Source organism: Aptenodytes patagonicus, chromosome W, assembly GCF_965638725.1.
Source record: "Aptenodytes patagonicus chromosome W, bAptPat1.pri.cur, whole genome shotgun sequence".
In the NCBI taxonomy this organism is placed as follows: Eukaryota; Metazoa; Chordata; class Aves; order Sphenisciformes; family Spheniscidae; genus Aptenodytes; species Aptenodytes patagonicus.
In genome coordinates, this window is record NC_134981.1 from 16,310,135 (window position 1) to 16,326,693 (window position 16,559).

Genomic DNA, 16,559 nt, shown 5'->3' on the forward strand with positions numbered 1-16,559 from the left:
TGACTGGCCCAGATGCTCCGTGCATCCTTGGCATAGACTACCTCAGGAGAGGGTATTTCAAGGACCCAAAAGGGTACCGGTGGGCTTTTGGTAGAGCTGCCTTGGAGATGGAGGAAATTAAACAGCTGTCCACCTTGCCTGGTCTCTCGGAGGACCCCTCTGTTGTGGGGTTGCTGAAGGTCGAAGACCAACAGGTGCCAATCGCTACCACCATGGTGCACCGGCGGCAATATCGCACCAACCGAGACTCCTTGATTCCCATTCGTGAGCTGATTCGTCGACTGGAGAGCCAAGGAGTGATGAGCAAGACTCGCTCACCCTTTAACAGTCCCATATGGCCAGTGCGGAAGTCTAATGGAGAGTGGAGACTGACAGTAGACTATCGTGGCCTGAATGAAGTCACGCCACCCCTGAGCGCTGCCATGCCAGACATGCTAGAACTTCAATACGAACTGGAGTCAAAGGCAGCCAAATGGTATGCCACAACTGATATTGCTAATGCGTTTTTCTCAATCCCTTTGGCAGCAGAGTGCAGGCCACAGTTTGCTTTCACTTGGAGGGGCGTCCAGTACACCTGGAACCGACTGCCCCAGGGGTGGAAACACAGCCCCACCATTTGCCATGAACTAATCCAGGCACTGCCGGTGCTAGGCTGGATGTTCAGAGGGAGGGTCCCCTGTACACATCATGCAACTGATGCTACGTGGAGTAAGTGGGTCCCACTAATCACACAATGGGCTCGAATAGGAAACGCCAGTTGCCCAGGGGTCCTGGAAGTGATCATGGATTGGCCAGAGGGCAAAGATTTTGGAATATCGCCAGAGGAGGAGGTGACGCATGTTGAAGAGGCTCCAATGTATAATAAACTACCAGAAAATGAGAAGCAATATGCCCTGTTCACTGATGGGTCCTGTCGTCTTGTGGGAAAGCATCGGAGGAGAAGGCTGCTGTGTGGGGTCCTATGCGACAGTCACAGAAACTGCTGAAGGAAAAGGTGAATCGAGTCAGTTTGCAGAAGTAAAGGCCATCCAGCTGGCTTTAGACATTGCTGACTGAGAAAAGTGGCCAGTGCTCTCTCTCTAGACTGACTCCTGGATGGTGGCAAATGCCCTGTGGGGGTGGTTGCAGCAATGGAAGCAGAGCAACTGGCAGCGCAGAGGCAAACCCATCTGGGCTGCCGCATTGTGGCAAGATATTGCTGCCCGGGTGGAGAACCTGGTTGTAAAAGTCCATCACATAGATGCTCACATACCCGAGAGGCGGGCCACTGAAGAACATCAAAACAACCAGCAGGTGGATCAGGCTGCTAAGATTGAAGTGGCTCAGGTGGATCTGGACTGGCAACATAAAGGTGAATTATTTCTAGCTCGGTGGGCCCATTACACCTCAGGTCACCAAGGAAGAGATGCAACATACAGATGGGCTCGTGATCGAGGGGTGGACTTGACCATGGACACTATTGCACAGGTTATCCATGAATGTGAAACATGCGCTGCGATCAAGCAAGCCAAGCGGTTAGAGTCTCTCTGGTATGGAGGACGATGGCTGAAATATAAATATGGGGAGGCCTGGCAGATTGATTATATCGCACTCCCACAAACCCGCCAAGGCAAGCGCCACGTGCTTACAATGGTGGAGGCAACCACCGGATGGCTGGAAACATATCCCGTGCCCCATGCCACTGCCCGGAACACTATCCTGGGCCTTGAAAAGCAAGTCCTATGGCGACATGGCACCCCAGAAAGAATTGAGTCAGACAACGGGACTCATTTCCGAAACAACCTCATAGACCCCTGGGCCAAAGAGCACGGCCTTGAGTGGGTGTATCACATCCCCTGTCATGCACCAGCCTCCGGGAAAATTGAACGATACAATGGACTGTTAAAGACTACGCTGAGAGCAATGGGTGGCGGGACATTCAAACATTGGGATACGCATTTAGCAAAGGCCACCTGGTTAGTCAACACGAGGGGATCTGCCAATCGAGCAGGCCCTGCCCAGTCAGAACTTTTACGTACTGTAGACGGGAATAAAGTCCCTGTAGTGCACATAAAAAATATGCTGGGGAAGACAGTCTGGGTTATTCCTGCTTCGGGCAAAGGCAAACCCATCCGTGGGATTGCTTTTGCTCAAGGACCTGGGTGCACTTGGTGGATAATGCGGAAGGATGGGGAAGTCCGATGTGTACCTCAAGGGGATTTGATTTTGGGTGAGAATAGCCAATGATCTGAATTATGTGATATTAAGTACTACATAATATTATATGTCATACTAATGGTATTACAGTATGAATCACCTAGATTAATGAAGAATGAACTTCGATGAAACCGAGCAAAGCGCAGTGATGATGGAACCAGAACTGACTACAACATGAAACAATCCAAAACCGCATACCATCCCCATCTTTCCTGCCCTGGAAGATTATTATGACAGATGGAGCCCGAAGTCATGGACTAAATGAACTCAAAGGACATTTTAGAGGGATGGCCCATAGACTAAGGGAATGATGTCTGTGTATATATATATATCAAAAACAGGAAAAGGGGTGGTGATTAATGGAAATGTATTGGAAAGTGGGCAACCTGGGCATGATGTAGATGGTATAGAATAAGGGGTGGATACTGTCCTGGTTTTGGCAGGGATAGAGTTAATTTCCTTCCTAGTAGCTGGTACAATGCTGTGTTTTGGGTTTAGGATGAGAATAATGTTGATAACACACCGATGTTTTAGCTGTTGCTAGGTAGTGCTTACACTAGTCAAGGACTTTTCAGCTTCCCATGCTCTACCGACTGAGAAGGCTGGAGGTGCACAAGAAGCTGGGAGGGGGCACAGCCAGGACAGCTGACCCAAACTGGCCAAAGAGATGTTCCATACCATGTGACGTCATGCTCAGTACATAAACTGGGGAAAGCTGGCTGGGGGGGCCGCTGCTCGGGGACTGGCTGGGCATCAGTCGGCGGGTGGTGAGCAATTGCATTGTGCATCACTCGCTTTGTATATTATTATCATTATTATTATTATTAGGATTTTATTCTATTTCAATTATTAAACTGTTTTTATCTCAACCCATGAGTTTTCTCACTTTTACTCTTCCGATTCTCTCCCCCATCCCACCGGGGGCAGGGGGAGTGAGCGAGCAGCTGTGTGGTGCTCATTTGCCGACTGAGGTTAAACCATGACAAGGTGTCACACTCGGTATGTAAGGGAGATGTTTGATTGTATAGCCCTTACGGTTAGGGATTATGTGGTTGAGAGCCTCTGGGTGAGGATTAGGGGAATGGAAAACAAAGCAGATGTTGTAGTGGGTGTCTACTATCAGTCGCCCAGACAGGATGACAGCACTGATGAGTTATTCTGTAGGCAATTAGGAGAAATCTCTGGATCAGTAGCCCTTGTCCTTATGGGAGATTTCAACTTCCCAGTCATCCACTGGGAATACCATACTGCTGTGACAAGCGAGTCTGGGAAATTCCTGAAGTTTGTGGAAGATAACTTCTTGTCACAAGTACTCAGTGAGCCAGCTAGGACAGATGTCCTCCTAGACTTGTTATTTGTGAATAGAGAAGGACTCATGGGAGATGTGATGGTAGGTGGTTGTCTTGGCCACAGTGATCACGAAATGGTTGAGTTTAAAATTTTCAATGTAATGAGAAAAAAGGACAGAAGAGTTTCTATCCTGGATTTCAAGAGAGCAAACTTTAAGCTATTCAGGGAGCTACTTAGCAGTGTCCCCTGGGAATCTGCTTTTGAGGGCTTAGGGGTCCATGAGCGCTGGTCAGTTTGTAAGAACCACCTTTTAAAAGCACAGGAGCAGGCAATCCCATTGTGTCGAAAGTCAAGCAAGCGGGGCAGAAGACCAGCTTGGCTGAACAGGGAACTCCTCGTGGAACTCAGGAGGAAAAAGAAATGGTACGATCTCTGGAAGCAAGGTCATGCTTTGCAGGAAGATTACAGAGCCGTGGTTCGCATAAGTAGGGAGAAGACACGAAAGGCCAAAGCTGAACTAGAGTTGAAACTGGCCAGTGTTGTGTGAGACAACAACAAAGGCTTTTTTAAGTATGTTAATAGCAAGAGGAGGCCCAAGGAAAACATTGGACCGATACTTGTTGAAGATGGTCACCTGACAAATAGGGATGAAGAAAAAGCAGAGGCATTCAATGCTTTTTTTGCCTCAGTCTTTAATAATACTGATAGAACTTGGGCTGCCCGGTCCTCTGAGTTGGAGGACCATGACTGCGGGAACAGTGACTTTCCATTTGTGGACGCTGAAGTTGTAAGGGACCAGCTGTATCCGTTGAATGTTCACAAGTCCATGGGGCCTGATGGGATTCATCCCAGAGTACTGAAGGAGCTAGCAGATATTACAGCAGGACCCCTCTCAATCATCTACCAAAGGTCTTGGGAATCCGGGGGGGTCCCCGCTGACTGGAAGCTAGCCAACGTTATTCCAATTTACAAGAAGGGCATGAGGGAAGACCCAGGAAACTACAGACCTGTTAGTCTAGCCTCAGTTCCTGGAAAACTTATGGAGAAGATCATACTGGGTGCTCTTGAAAGGCATTTAAGGGACAATGCAATCATCAGGCACAGTCAACATGGGTTCACAAAGGAAAAGTCCCTCTATGATAAGGTTACCCATCTAGTGGATGAAGGGAAAGCAGTGGATGCAGTTTTTTCTGGATTTTAGTCCAGATACTGTCCCTCACAGCATCTTTCTGGACAAGTTGTCCAACTGTGAGATGAGCAGGTACACGGTGCGCTGGGTGAAGAACTGGCTGAAGGGCAGGGCTCAAAGGGTTGTAGTGAATGGGGCTACATCTGGCTGGCGACCAGTCACCAGCCATGTTCCTCAGGGCTCAATTCTAGGGCCAGTTCTGTTCAATATTTTGATCAATGATCTGGATGCAGGACTTGAATGCACCCTTAGCAAGTTCGCTGATGATACCAAACTGGGAGGTGCTGTTGACTCTCTTGAGGGACAGGAGGCCTTGCAGAGGGATCTGGACAGATTGGAGCATTGGCCAATCATCAATGGCATGAAATTTAACAAGACCAAATGCCGGATTCTGCACCTGGGACGGAGTAACACTGGGCACAAGTATAAATTGGGAGAGGAGTGGCTGGAGAGCAGCCCTGCAGAAAGGGATCTGGGGGTGCAGGTTGACAGCAGGCTCAACAGGAGTCAGCAGTGTGCCCTGGCAGCCAAGAGGGCAAACTGCATCCTAGAGTGCATCAAACACAGCACAACCAGCAGGTCAAAAGAGGCGATTATCCCACCGTATTCAGCGTTGGTGCAGCCTCACCTTGAGTACTGCGTGCAGTTCTGGGCCCCACAATTTAAGAAGGATGTTAAGGTCCTTGAATGCGTCCAGAGGAGGGCAACAAAGCTGGTGAAAGGGCTGGAAGGCATGTCCTATGAGGAGTGGCTAAGGACTCTGGGGTTGTCTAGTTTGGAGAAAAGGAGGCTGAGGGGCGACCTCATTGCTCTCTACAGCTTCCCGAGGAGGGCAAGTGGAGAGGGAGGTGCTGATCTCTTCTCCCTGGTATCCTGTGACAGGACACATGGGAATGGTTCAAAGCTGCATCAGGGGAGGTTCAGACTAGATATTAGGAAACATTTCTTTACCGAGAGGGTGGTCAAACACTGGAACAGGCTTCCTAGAGAGGTGGTCGATGCCCCATGCCTGTCTAAGAGGCATTTGGACAATGCCCTTAATAACATGCTTTAACTTTTGGTCAGCCCTGAAATGTTCAGGCAGTTGGACTAGATGATCACTGTAGTTCCTTTCCTGCTGGAACTAAACTATTCCATTCCATTCCATTCCATTCCATTCCATTCTATTCAGAAGCTGTGAGACTGGGGTTTTTTTGTGGGGTCCATTATTATGTAGTCAAGAGGTTAATATATTTGGGAAAATCTTTCAAAATGTCCACAAAATCATATACTTTTTTCTCTCTTGTGGGAGTGGTAAATCATTTGTTTCATTTTTTTTTATTTCTTCTACCATCAAGCAAGGCTAGCTTGATGGGTCACGTGTCATACAGCATTACTTCTTGTGAGATGAGAATGGACCACATCACAGGGTTAGGAGAGTTTCTGGAAAGCTCTTTGACTCATCTTTTAAAGAGACTGATTGAAATGTCTCTCCTTTCTCTCAGCCCGTTGCAAAATTTTGGCCTTCATCTCGCTGTGTCTCAGTTTACTTATAATTACGTTAATAGTATCTGCTCACAGAACTACACAGAGGATTAATTATCTTATATTTGTAAAGCAGTCTGATATTCTTATTGAGGATTATGTGGCAGAAGCAGCATATTATTCACTCCTGCCTCAGGATTAATATATGTATTATTGGTCCATAAGTAAGCTGAAGATTTTTGTGTCATTTGAGGAGAACAGAATCTCGGTTTTCATATAATCTATAGCTGTAAAGAGATTTCTAGCCTTTATCATTGCACAACAAGTACTCAAAACAGGTTGAAACTGCCTTGCTGTATCAACTCTGAAGGCTGCTTCAGAGCAAAAAGCCTGAAATGAGCATCACTGCTGATTCCCAGCCTTTTTAATTTGATGTTGTCATGCCTCAAATCATCTTCTCTGGCCTTTCTCAAACAATATGATGTTCTCCTTCCTTATATTACTATCATACACACCATTTCTCTTACAGTCATGCATACAAGCTGTGATATAAACTCTCATGGTTCCATCCAGTATGGAACTTGAATTCCAAATATTAGCTGATATGAACAATATGGTAATTTGTATGAGGATGCAGATTAGAAGCACTGTATTTACAACGATGAAGACTGCAGTTAATAGAACTACAATTAGAGGAATAGAAAATTCTAGAGAAGTGTTTGTAAAAACATGCTGATCATCCGCACGGTTTTAACCTGTGATGACATTGTTATGGGGCAATAAATGTGGATATAGTTTGATAATGGAGCAGGAATAAAGTATTAGTGATTTAGTAACTTTTTAGTAACTTTTTTCCAGGCAGTGATGTTGTTTAAGCTGTTCAGAATACAGAATAAATGTATAACATAAGGACACTCAATAACGAGAAAATATATACATGCTTTTATAAACTATCAGTAAGTCATAGAGGGAGGAAGAGGTTTCACAAAGGGACCAGTCTCAAGAGTAGTCTCAAGACTATTCATAATAGAAAGTCTTCCTAATCCAGAGGTTGTTTCACATATGACTTCAATAAGACCTTAAATACACAAATGCTTACCTGAAAATATTTGATCTAAAATTGTTGCATAGATTAACACAATTTTCCAAGTATCAAACTATAGATGGTTACCACACTGCACTTCAATTTTCCTTCTACTTTATGGAACTGATTTTTTTCCCATTCTTATATTAAGTAGCAATCTGACTTACAGGTTACCCTGTATCATGGTGTGTTTTTGACGTGCCATATTCTCAGCTTCAGTAAAGCAGTATACATTTACATTATTGCCATTATTCTGATTGACTCTTACTGAGGCCATAGATCTAAATATATTGGTGTTTAGTGACCTCTGAAGGCTGACACGAAAGTTTTACCATAGAATATCTCAAGTTGGAAGGGACCCATAAGGATCATCGAATCCAACTCCCTGCTCCTCGCAGGACTACCTAAAACTAAACCATATGACTAAGAGCGTCGTCCAGATGCCCCTTGAACTCTTGACAGGCTTGGTGCTGTGACCACTTCCCTGGGGAGCCTGTTCCGGTGACCGACCACCCTCTCAGTGAAGAACCTTTTCCTAAGGTCCAATCTGAACTTCCCCTGACGCAGCTTCATTCCATTTCCTCGTGTCCTATCGCTGGTCACCAGAGAGGAGATCAGCACCTCCCCCTCCGCTGCCCCCCTTGAGGAAGTTGTAGACTGCAATGAGGTCACCCCTCAGCCTTCTCTTCTCCAAGCTGAACAAACCAAGTGACCTCAGCCGCTCCTCATAAGTCTTGCCCTCGAGGCCTTTCACCATCTTGGTCGCCCTCCTCTGGACACACTCTAATAGTTTGATGTCCTTCTTATATTGAGGCGCCCAAAACTGCACACAGTACTTGAGGTGGGGCCGCACCAGTGCAGTGTAGAGTGGGACAATCACCTCCCTCGACTGGCGAGCTATGCTGTGCTCGATGCACCCCAGGACACGGTTGGCCCTTTTGGCTGCCAGGGCACGCTGTTGACTCATATTCAACCTGCCATCAACCCAAACCCCCAGACCTCTTTCCGCGGGGCTGCTCTCCAGCCTCTCGTCCCCCAATTTGTATGTATAACCAGGATTACCCCGTCCCAGGTGGAGGATCCGGCACTTGCTCTTGCTAAATTTCACACGGTTGGTGATTGCCCAGCTCTCTAGTCTATCCAAATCTCTCTGTAAGGCCTCTCTACCCTCGAGGGAGTCCACAGCTCCTCCTAGTTTAGTATCGTTGGCAAACTTACTTAATGTACATTCGACTCCTGCATCCAGATCACTTATAAAAACATTAAAGAGCACTGGCCCTAAAATTGAGCCCCGGGGAACCCGACTGGTGACTGGCCGCCAGCCTGATGTAACCCCATTTACTATAACCCTTTGAGCCCGAACCATCAGCCAATTGCTCACCCAACGTATTATGGACTTGTCTAGCTGTGTGCTGGACAGTTTATCCAGAAGGATACTGTGAGAGACAGCATCAAAAGCTTTGCTAAAATCCAAAACCACCACATCTACTGGCTTCCCTTGGTCAACTAGATGGGTGACCTTGTCGTAAAAGGAAATTAAGTTAGTTAAGCAGGACTTTCCCCTCGTGAACCCGTGCTGGCTATGACCAATGACTGCGTTGTCTCTCAAGTGTTTTTCAATAACTCCCAGAATGACCTTCTCCATAATTTTACGAGGCACTGAAGTGAGACTGACAGGCCTGTAATTACCAGGGTCTTCCTTCTTACCCTTCTTGAAAATGGGGACAACATTTGCCAGCCTCCAGTCGACTGGGACAGTTTTGCAGAAGTACACAGTAAACTCAAAAGGTACAATTTCCCATACGGTTTAGATTACTGGTAGTAAAATACTGACCACAGCCCTTTTTGTGGTTGCATAGAGAAGTCTGTGGTTTGCCTTTCCATAAATTGTCAATTTCAGATTGAAGCAGAAGCAGCTGTGTCGATCTGAGTGATATGTGAGTTAAGAGGAAAGAATCTAACTAGCTAGCATGTTTTGTGTTCTGGAGTCCCCCCTCCTGGTAGAGATGTCTCATTTTCTCCTCTAGGTTATTTTTGTGTCTTGGATTTTGTTTTTGTTTTTCTTAACCACCATAAACTGTATCCCCATGCTAACAGTCTTATGCAAATAGTGCTTTAGCTGAAACATCTTTTATTTGAGAAATGCATTTTAGGTAACGGTTTCAAACCAAGCAGCTATTTTTCAGACTTAATTATCTGCAAACTGCATTTTCTCTAGTCTTTTTACATAGCCATATGTTGTGGGGAAGGGAAGAAAACCACTCTCCTGCTGTCTGACCACATAAGAACCAACCTGAAGTGTAACTAACCAGTGAAACACAGTCCAGAGGTGCCCCTGCAGAGGCAAGTGATTTTAGAGGAAGAGTCACTTCCCATGTGATCCAGGGAAAAATATGCTGCACCCCTTTAAAAAATAGCAGGGCTTCTCACTTTTCCCCACTACTAGGCTCATTTTGACACCTTCAGCCTCTTTGAGAGTTTCCTATATAATGGTACAGTCCCACATACGATCCGGAACAAGATGCACCCTACCCCAGGATTAAAACAGTGTCGCTTCCCCATCTTCCCCAAATATTTTAAAGCCAATTCCTGCCTGTCTGCATCACCTGGAATCACCACTGGAAATAAGACTTCTAGATGGCAGTTTTTATTTGGCTGACTGATACAACTGCATAAAGAAATAATTGGGGGAGGCAGGAAACAGTTTTCCTTGTTTCTCCTCTATAAATTAAAAGATCAGCTATGACAGTTCAGGCCTGTGATCACTGAGGACCTTCTTGCCTAGTGTATCTTACAGTTGTGGTGGATTTACATTGGCTGGCTGCCAGACACCCACCCAGCCGCTCTCTCACTCCCCCTCCTCAACAGGACAGGGGGAGAAAATAAGACAGAAAAGCTCATGGGTCGAGATAAGGACTGGGAGATCACTTACCAATTACCGTCATGGGCAAAACAGACTCCACTTGGAGAAGATTAATTTAATTTATTGCCAATTAAAATAGATTTGGACAGTGAGAAACAATGACAAAAACTAAACCACCTCCCACCCCCCTTCTTCACTCCTTCATTCCCAAATCCTCTACCTCCTTCCCCACCCTGCCAAGTGGTGCAGGGGGGATGGGAAATGGGGAGTTGTGGTCAGTTCCTCTCTGCTGCTCCTCCCTCCTCACACTTTTTCCCTGCTCCAGCATGGGTCCTCTCCACAGGCCGCAGTTCCTGTCAGGAAAATCTGCTCCAATGTGGACTCTCCATGGGCCGCAGTTCCTTCTGGAAATATCCACCTGCTCTGGTATGTGGTCCTCCATGGGCTGCTGTGTGGATATCTGGTCCGGCATGGTCCTCTCCACGGGCTGCAGGGGAATATCTGCTCCAGCACCTGGAGCACCTCCTCCCTCTCCTTCTTCTCTGACCTTCTTGATCATGGGATTGTTTCTCACACTTTTTTCCCTCATTCCTCACACTGCTTTCTTAAATATGTTATCACAGAGGTGCTGCCAACTTTGGTGATTGGCTCAGCTTTGGCCTGCGATGGGTCCGTTACTGAGCCGGCTGGAACCAGCTCTTCTCACAGAGGCCACCCCTGCAGCTCTCCCCCACTACCAAAATCTTGCCACATAAACACAGTGCAACAGTAAAAATGTGATAACATGGTAAAAGACAGTTTTTTCAATGAACAAGATCCTGGTTGGTGCTGAACAGATGCAGGCTTTTAAGAAGGTGGCATTTTGTATATGCCTTGCAATAGCTACATTTTAAAAAATAGTTACAATTTGCAATTACAGCAGCAAAATTACATAAAATGGAGAAAGATTTGTATTTGTGCCACAGAGCTTACTAGATACTATTTTCAGTATTTAGAAGCTAAAAGTTTTGGGGGTTTCAGTGATTTAAGTCATTTAGGTGCTTTGAAATTTTACTTGCCATCTATGTTTCAGATGTGACAATAAGGGAGAACGTGATACATACAAGAAAAAGGTGGAGCCGGGAGGATGAAGTATGAAGCAATACAAAGTTCATAAAATAGGCTGATAGGTATCTCAGAGGAACCAAGTGAGCCCTTCTCACTGCAAAAGGAAATTGTGTAAATGAGAATCACATCTTTGTAGTCATAAAAATACAATATATAAAATATTTGCTCAGCTGTAATTCTCCACCCTTTACCCTTTATGTAGAGAGTTTGGTGGTTTTTTTTCTAAACTTTTATTCCCATTTAAATTAGCATCTCTCATATGAGGAAATGCTGAGAAAGATGGGACTGTTCAGCCTAGAGAAGAAAAGGCTCAGGGGGAATCTTATCAATGTACATAAATACCTGAAGGGAGGGTGCAAAGAGGACGGAACCAGGTTCTTTTCAGTGGTGTCCAGTGACAGGACCAGAGGCAATGGGCACAAGCTGAAACACAGGAGGTTCCATCTGAACATCAGGAAAGACTTTTGTACTGTGAGGGTGACTGAGCACTGGAACAGTTTGCCCAGGGAGGTTGTGGAGTCTCTATCCTTGGAGATATTCAAATGCTGTCTGGACACAGTCCTGGGCAACCTGCTCTAGGTGATCCTGCCTGAGCAGGGGACTTGGACCAGATGACCTCCAGAGGTCCCTTCCAACCTCAAGCATTCTGTCATTCCGTAAATTGACACAGGGTTTTTCAGATAAAATACTGGTAATGTAGGTCATATATGGATTAGTCAGGCTCATATCTGTACACTTGGCTGGTTAACACCAGAGGATCTGCTAACCATCCTGGTCCTGCCCAAACAAAGCCCCTACATACTGTGGGAGGAGATAAGGTTCCCATAGTGCACACAGAGAAGTGACTGGGGACAGCAGTATGGGTTGCTCCTCCCTTGGGAAAAGGCAAACCCATTCATGGGATTGTCTTCACTCAAGGACCTGGGTATACTTGGTGGATAATGCAGAAGGATGGGGAGACCCGGTGTGTGCCTCAATGAGATTTAACCCTGGGGGAAAAATAATCTGTGATGTGAGTTGTATGTTCTAGGAAGTGATGTAGCAGGAACTACCTGAACCGACGAAGAGCGAGCTTTGCAAGGAACTGGGGCAACGATGACCCAAACCAAGCTGGTGTTGGCACCCAACAATCAAACATGCTGCTTCTCCTGTCCTGAGTGCCCATCTTGACAGATGGGGCCCAAGTCATAGCCTGTTCTTATGAACTTTTGGGGGAGTGGCAGAAGCCCATGCAATGGGAGAATAATATCTATCTGTTAAGGGACATTCTGTTAATGAGAATGTATAAATCTGTATGTTGGGTATAAAGATGGTTTAAGTATGTAGTATAAGTTGTAAGTGTTGGTAAGAGGGGATTTCAGTAATGAGAATTAAATACAATGGGATGGTTAGAAGAGAGAGTTATATATATATATGTACTAAATTATGTGGGACCTGAGCAAGACGCAAATGGTATGGAATACGGGGTGGTGATTGTATTGGGTTAACTTTCCCCAAAGCAGCCCTCATAGTGCTGTGCTTTGTATTGGTAGCTAGAAAGGTACTGATAACACACCAGTGTTTTGGCTACTGCTGAGCAGTGCTGGCACAGCATCAAGGCTGGGGGTGGGCAAGAGGTTGGGAAGGGATATAGCCAGAACAGCTGACCTAAACTGACCAAAGAGATATTCCATACCATATGATTACACGCTCAGCAATAAAAGCTAAGAGAAAGTGTGTGTGTGGGGGCATTCATTATTAAGGCAGTTGTCTTCCAAAGCAACCGCTACACTTATTGAGGGCCTACTTCCCAAGAAGTGGCTGGACATCACCTGCTGATGGGAAGTAGAGAATAATTTTTTTTTTCTTTGCTTTTCTTTATTAAACTGCCTTTATCTCAACCCACAAGTTTTTCATCTTATTTTCTCCCCCCCTTTCCTGCTGAGGAGGGGAGTGATAGAACAGCTTGGTGGGCACCTGGTGGCCAGCCAAGGTTAACCCACCACAGACTCTCTGTGGATAAATCTACCTATATTATGGACTGATTTCCAAGTCAAGTGTCTCAGTAATTGCACACACTAGAGAAGCGCTAACTGTAAAGTATTTCACATATTAGGGAACCTGCTTTTGAACTGGAACCCGGCATTTATTCTCCTAAGAAATGAAAAATCCTCCAATTTATGTGGATTTTGAAAATTAGTAATCGTGTGAGTTAGTTTGAAGATATACTTAGAGTAACCTATGAAAGTAGAGCTATAAAGGCTACAAGCCTGTAAATGCAATCTCACATCTACCTTTGCACCTCCTGCAGAGCCCCTTTGCCTCTGAATGCCTAAGCAAGCTGCACCAACAGTCCTACGCAGAGGTTATGCATCCATTTTACTGTCCCCCATAAATGTGATGCAAATGCATCTTTGGTACTGGGATCACTTTCACATTTAATAATTTAAGTCAAATGCTGAGCCAGATGGTGATTTCATGGCTTGACATTAGGTGTTTCACTTACCTTCCCATCTTTGTCATAGGGTGAAGCAAAATTATCCAGAAAGGCTCTAAAAACTTGATCTTCTGTCCAGTCTCCATTTTGGTATTTGGGATGATGCTTTGCATTATATACCCCCCTGTAAGTCTTCAATTGTTATGACACCATCTCCAGTCTTAACTAACTTCCTAAATGCCTGCATGATGATCTCTTTTCTTGCATTCGACATGGGAGGCTGTAAAGAAATATTAACAGATTCATTTTATTTCTGCCAACTACTTGCCCAGTTCCAAATTCAAGTAACTGCTGTTGTTAATAGCAAACCTAGTTCAAGGCACTTGGAACAACAACCTGCTGACAGTCTACACTGTCCATGAGATAGGAAGGGCAATATATCATCAAAAAGCAGTGTGATAGAGACTATTAAGTGTCTATCAATACAATAGTAAACAGACAATAAGAGAGAAAATGCTACCTAGAACACTTTTCTATTCTACCCATTTTAAATATTTCTAACAAGAGCAAGCACTAATTATTTTCTTTCTTCATTGTTTAGACTTCAGCAGAGTAAAGAGGCTCCAACCAAAATCAGTCACACTGTGGTTGATTAGAGAAAGCCCCCATTGGATTAGCTCATGTTATAAGGAGATGCGTCATATGACGGACAAAGAAGTGAGATTAATGGACTGAACCACATAGGTACCTGGACTGCAATATAGGAATTTAGGTACCTAAATCAAGGCAGCAATTAGTAAAAAAAAAACCATAACCATTTATTTGCTAGGAGCCTTACACCTTGCCAATAAATTGCAGAGACATGTTGGGTTCTGAGCTCTCTCATCCACAGAGGTGTTATTTAGGGTGATTTTTTTTTCCTTTAACATTTTTTGATGGAAATGGAATATTTTAACTTCTCAGGAGTTACTGACATTTTAATACAGCTGTAGATTTTGCTAATTACTAAGGTGAACAACAGTGCTGTGTTTCATTAGTACTGATCGTGTTCAGCTAATGACCTATCAGGGCTTTCTCTCCATTTAATGTAGTAATAACATAAATTCCCAGACTTACTCTCAGTGTAACAAGAAATTCATCAAAATCAATTGTTCCACTGCCATCTTCATCAAATATCTGGAAAATCTCATGTGCTTCTTCCTTCTCTATCATCTTAGCATAATCATTTAATCCTTTCACAAATTCTTTGAAATGAAGGGTCCTGCTGTTGTCATCATCCATAATCCGAAATACTCTGTGGAAAACGTGCAATTTGAGGAGAATGCAAAGGAAAACTTGGAGAATGCTGCAGCAGTTTCACACAGTGCCAGAGCACAGGGCCACCTTACTGAGATAACATTTCCCCCTTGTAGTCTTCTGAGAAAAAACAAAAGAGAAAAGAGAAAAAAAAAACCACAACAAAAAACCCTACCTATTGACAGCAGAGATGACTTGCTTATATTGGGTGCCTGAATATTACACAGCTGAAGTTGAATGAGGTGAAGGCTGCCTTAACTGAAGGAGTCTTCCTATTCATTATATATTGAGCTGTCTAAAAGTTGGGCATGTAGATGAAGTTTCAGCTGGTCATCTGGGATCCCTCTGTGGTTAATGGAGCCTGGGAGGGGTTTCAGGGCATGGTGCAGCTCCCCTTTCCTAGGGGTGCGGTGACCCACACTCTCGGGTTGACTGCAGAAGGAGTCTAGATGCCCCCCCATAAACTAGACCATTATACATGGGGAATCACACCCCAAAGGAAAAGAAGCACAAAATCCTCAGTATTGAGATACTTGTTAATTATAGAAAATACCAAGGCAAGAGAGATGTTTTACGTTCCCCCTCTCTCCCCAGCAGGAGTTGTTCTGGGTCTCAGGGAAGCATCTTCTTCTGAGGGATTCATGGTCTTCAGTCCTTCAACAGGTGAGCAGGTCAGTCCTGTCTCCCGAAACATGGGAGCCCCAAGCCCAGGCTCTATGGGTTGTGGCATTTGCACTGGAACTGGGAAACTCAAATTTTGGTCCCTGCTTAGCTCATGAGCTCCTTCGATGCCTGCAGATCCCCTTGCTAAACACTGCAGGTGAAGTCTTTCTACCAGGTCGGTGGTTTTGGACAGGTTTCTTTTGGCTTAGATTGCCATCTCTCGGTCATGTCTTGCTGTGCCCGGCATCTGGAAGACCAACACACTATGAGCTTGTATGAATTCACATACACAACAAAGTGCTGAAACCTGCCTTAGTATATGGAGCATTCCAAATCCCTCACTTGCAAGGTGCTGCCAACTCTCTCATGAGGACTCATTTTGACCCTCTATTTCCTTTTCCTTATATCCTTTTCTCAGAAGGGGAAATCACCAGAGGAACTGAACTTTTTCTTTTCACTAAGTGAAGACAATTGCTTTGACCTGCACTTACATGGGCCACCAAACCTGAAAGGAGAGCTCAGACAACCACCCACCCTATGATTAACCCAGATGCAAATACAAAAGTATGGGTGAGAATTTGCTGCCTACAGTGTACGAACACACTGAAAACCGGTCGATGCAGCCAGGAGAGCACTGCTGCCTCCACATCTCCAGCAGCCTCACTGAGCCTCCTCAGTCTGGCCAGGTTTGCAGTTAGCATTCCCGCACAGGAAGAGATGTGACAGCAAAAATTGTCCTGGGTGAGGACCTTTTCCTTATATTTGCTTTTGTTCCATTGTAGTCCTAATTCTCCAGAGCGGGGCCTTCTCCCTTTGCATGTCTGAGCAACAGTAATCACCCCAAGACCTGACCTCACCTACGGACACCACCTCGTACTATTTTAACTGGAGAACAAATTAATACCTTAAACTTGCACAGCATTTAGCACCCCAGGATTTCAGGACTATGCCAACAGTCACATAAGCCTTCCAGCTTCTCTCAGAGGAAGAC

The 16,559-nt window shown here is 45.0% G+C and overlaps 1 pseudogene across 1 annotated transcript; it reads right to left on the reverse strand.

The window, feature by feature from the left end:
• Nucleotides 1–10,191: 10,191 nt before the first annotated feature.
• Nucleotides 10,192–15,815, reverse strand: LOC143171956 (calcyphosin-like protein; annotated as a pseudogene). The gene is made up of 4 exons (XR_012997251.1): nucleotides 15,679–15,815; nucleotides 14,726–14,903; nucleotides 13,679–13,889; nucleotides 10,192–11,287 (listed from the first exon to the last, which is right to left on the reverse strand). The product of XR_012997251.1 is annotated as a calcyphosin-like protein (transcript).
• Nucleotides 15,816–16,559: the final 744 nt, after the last annotated feature.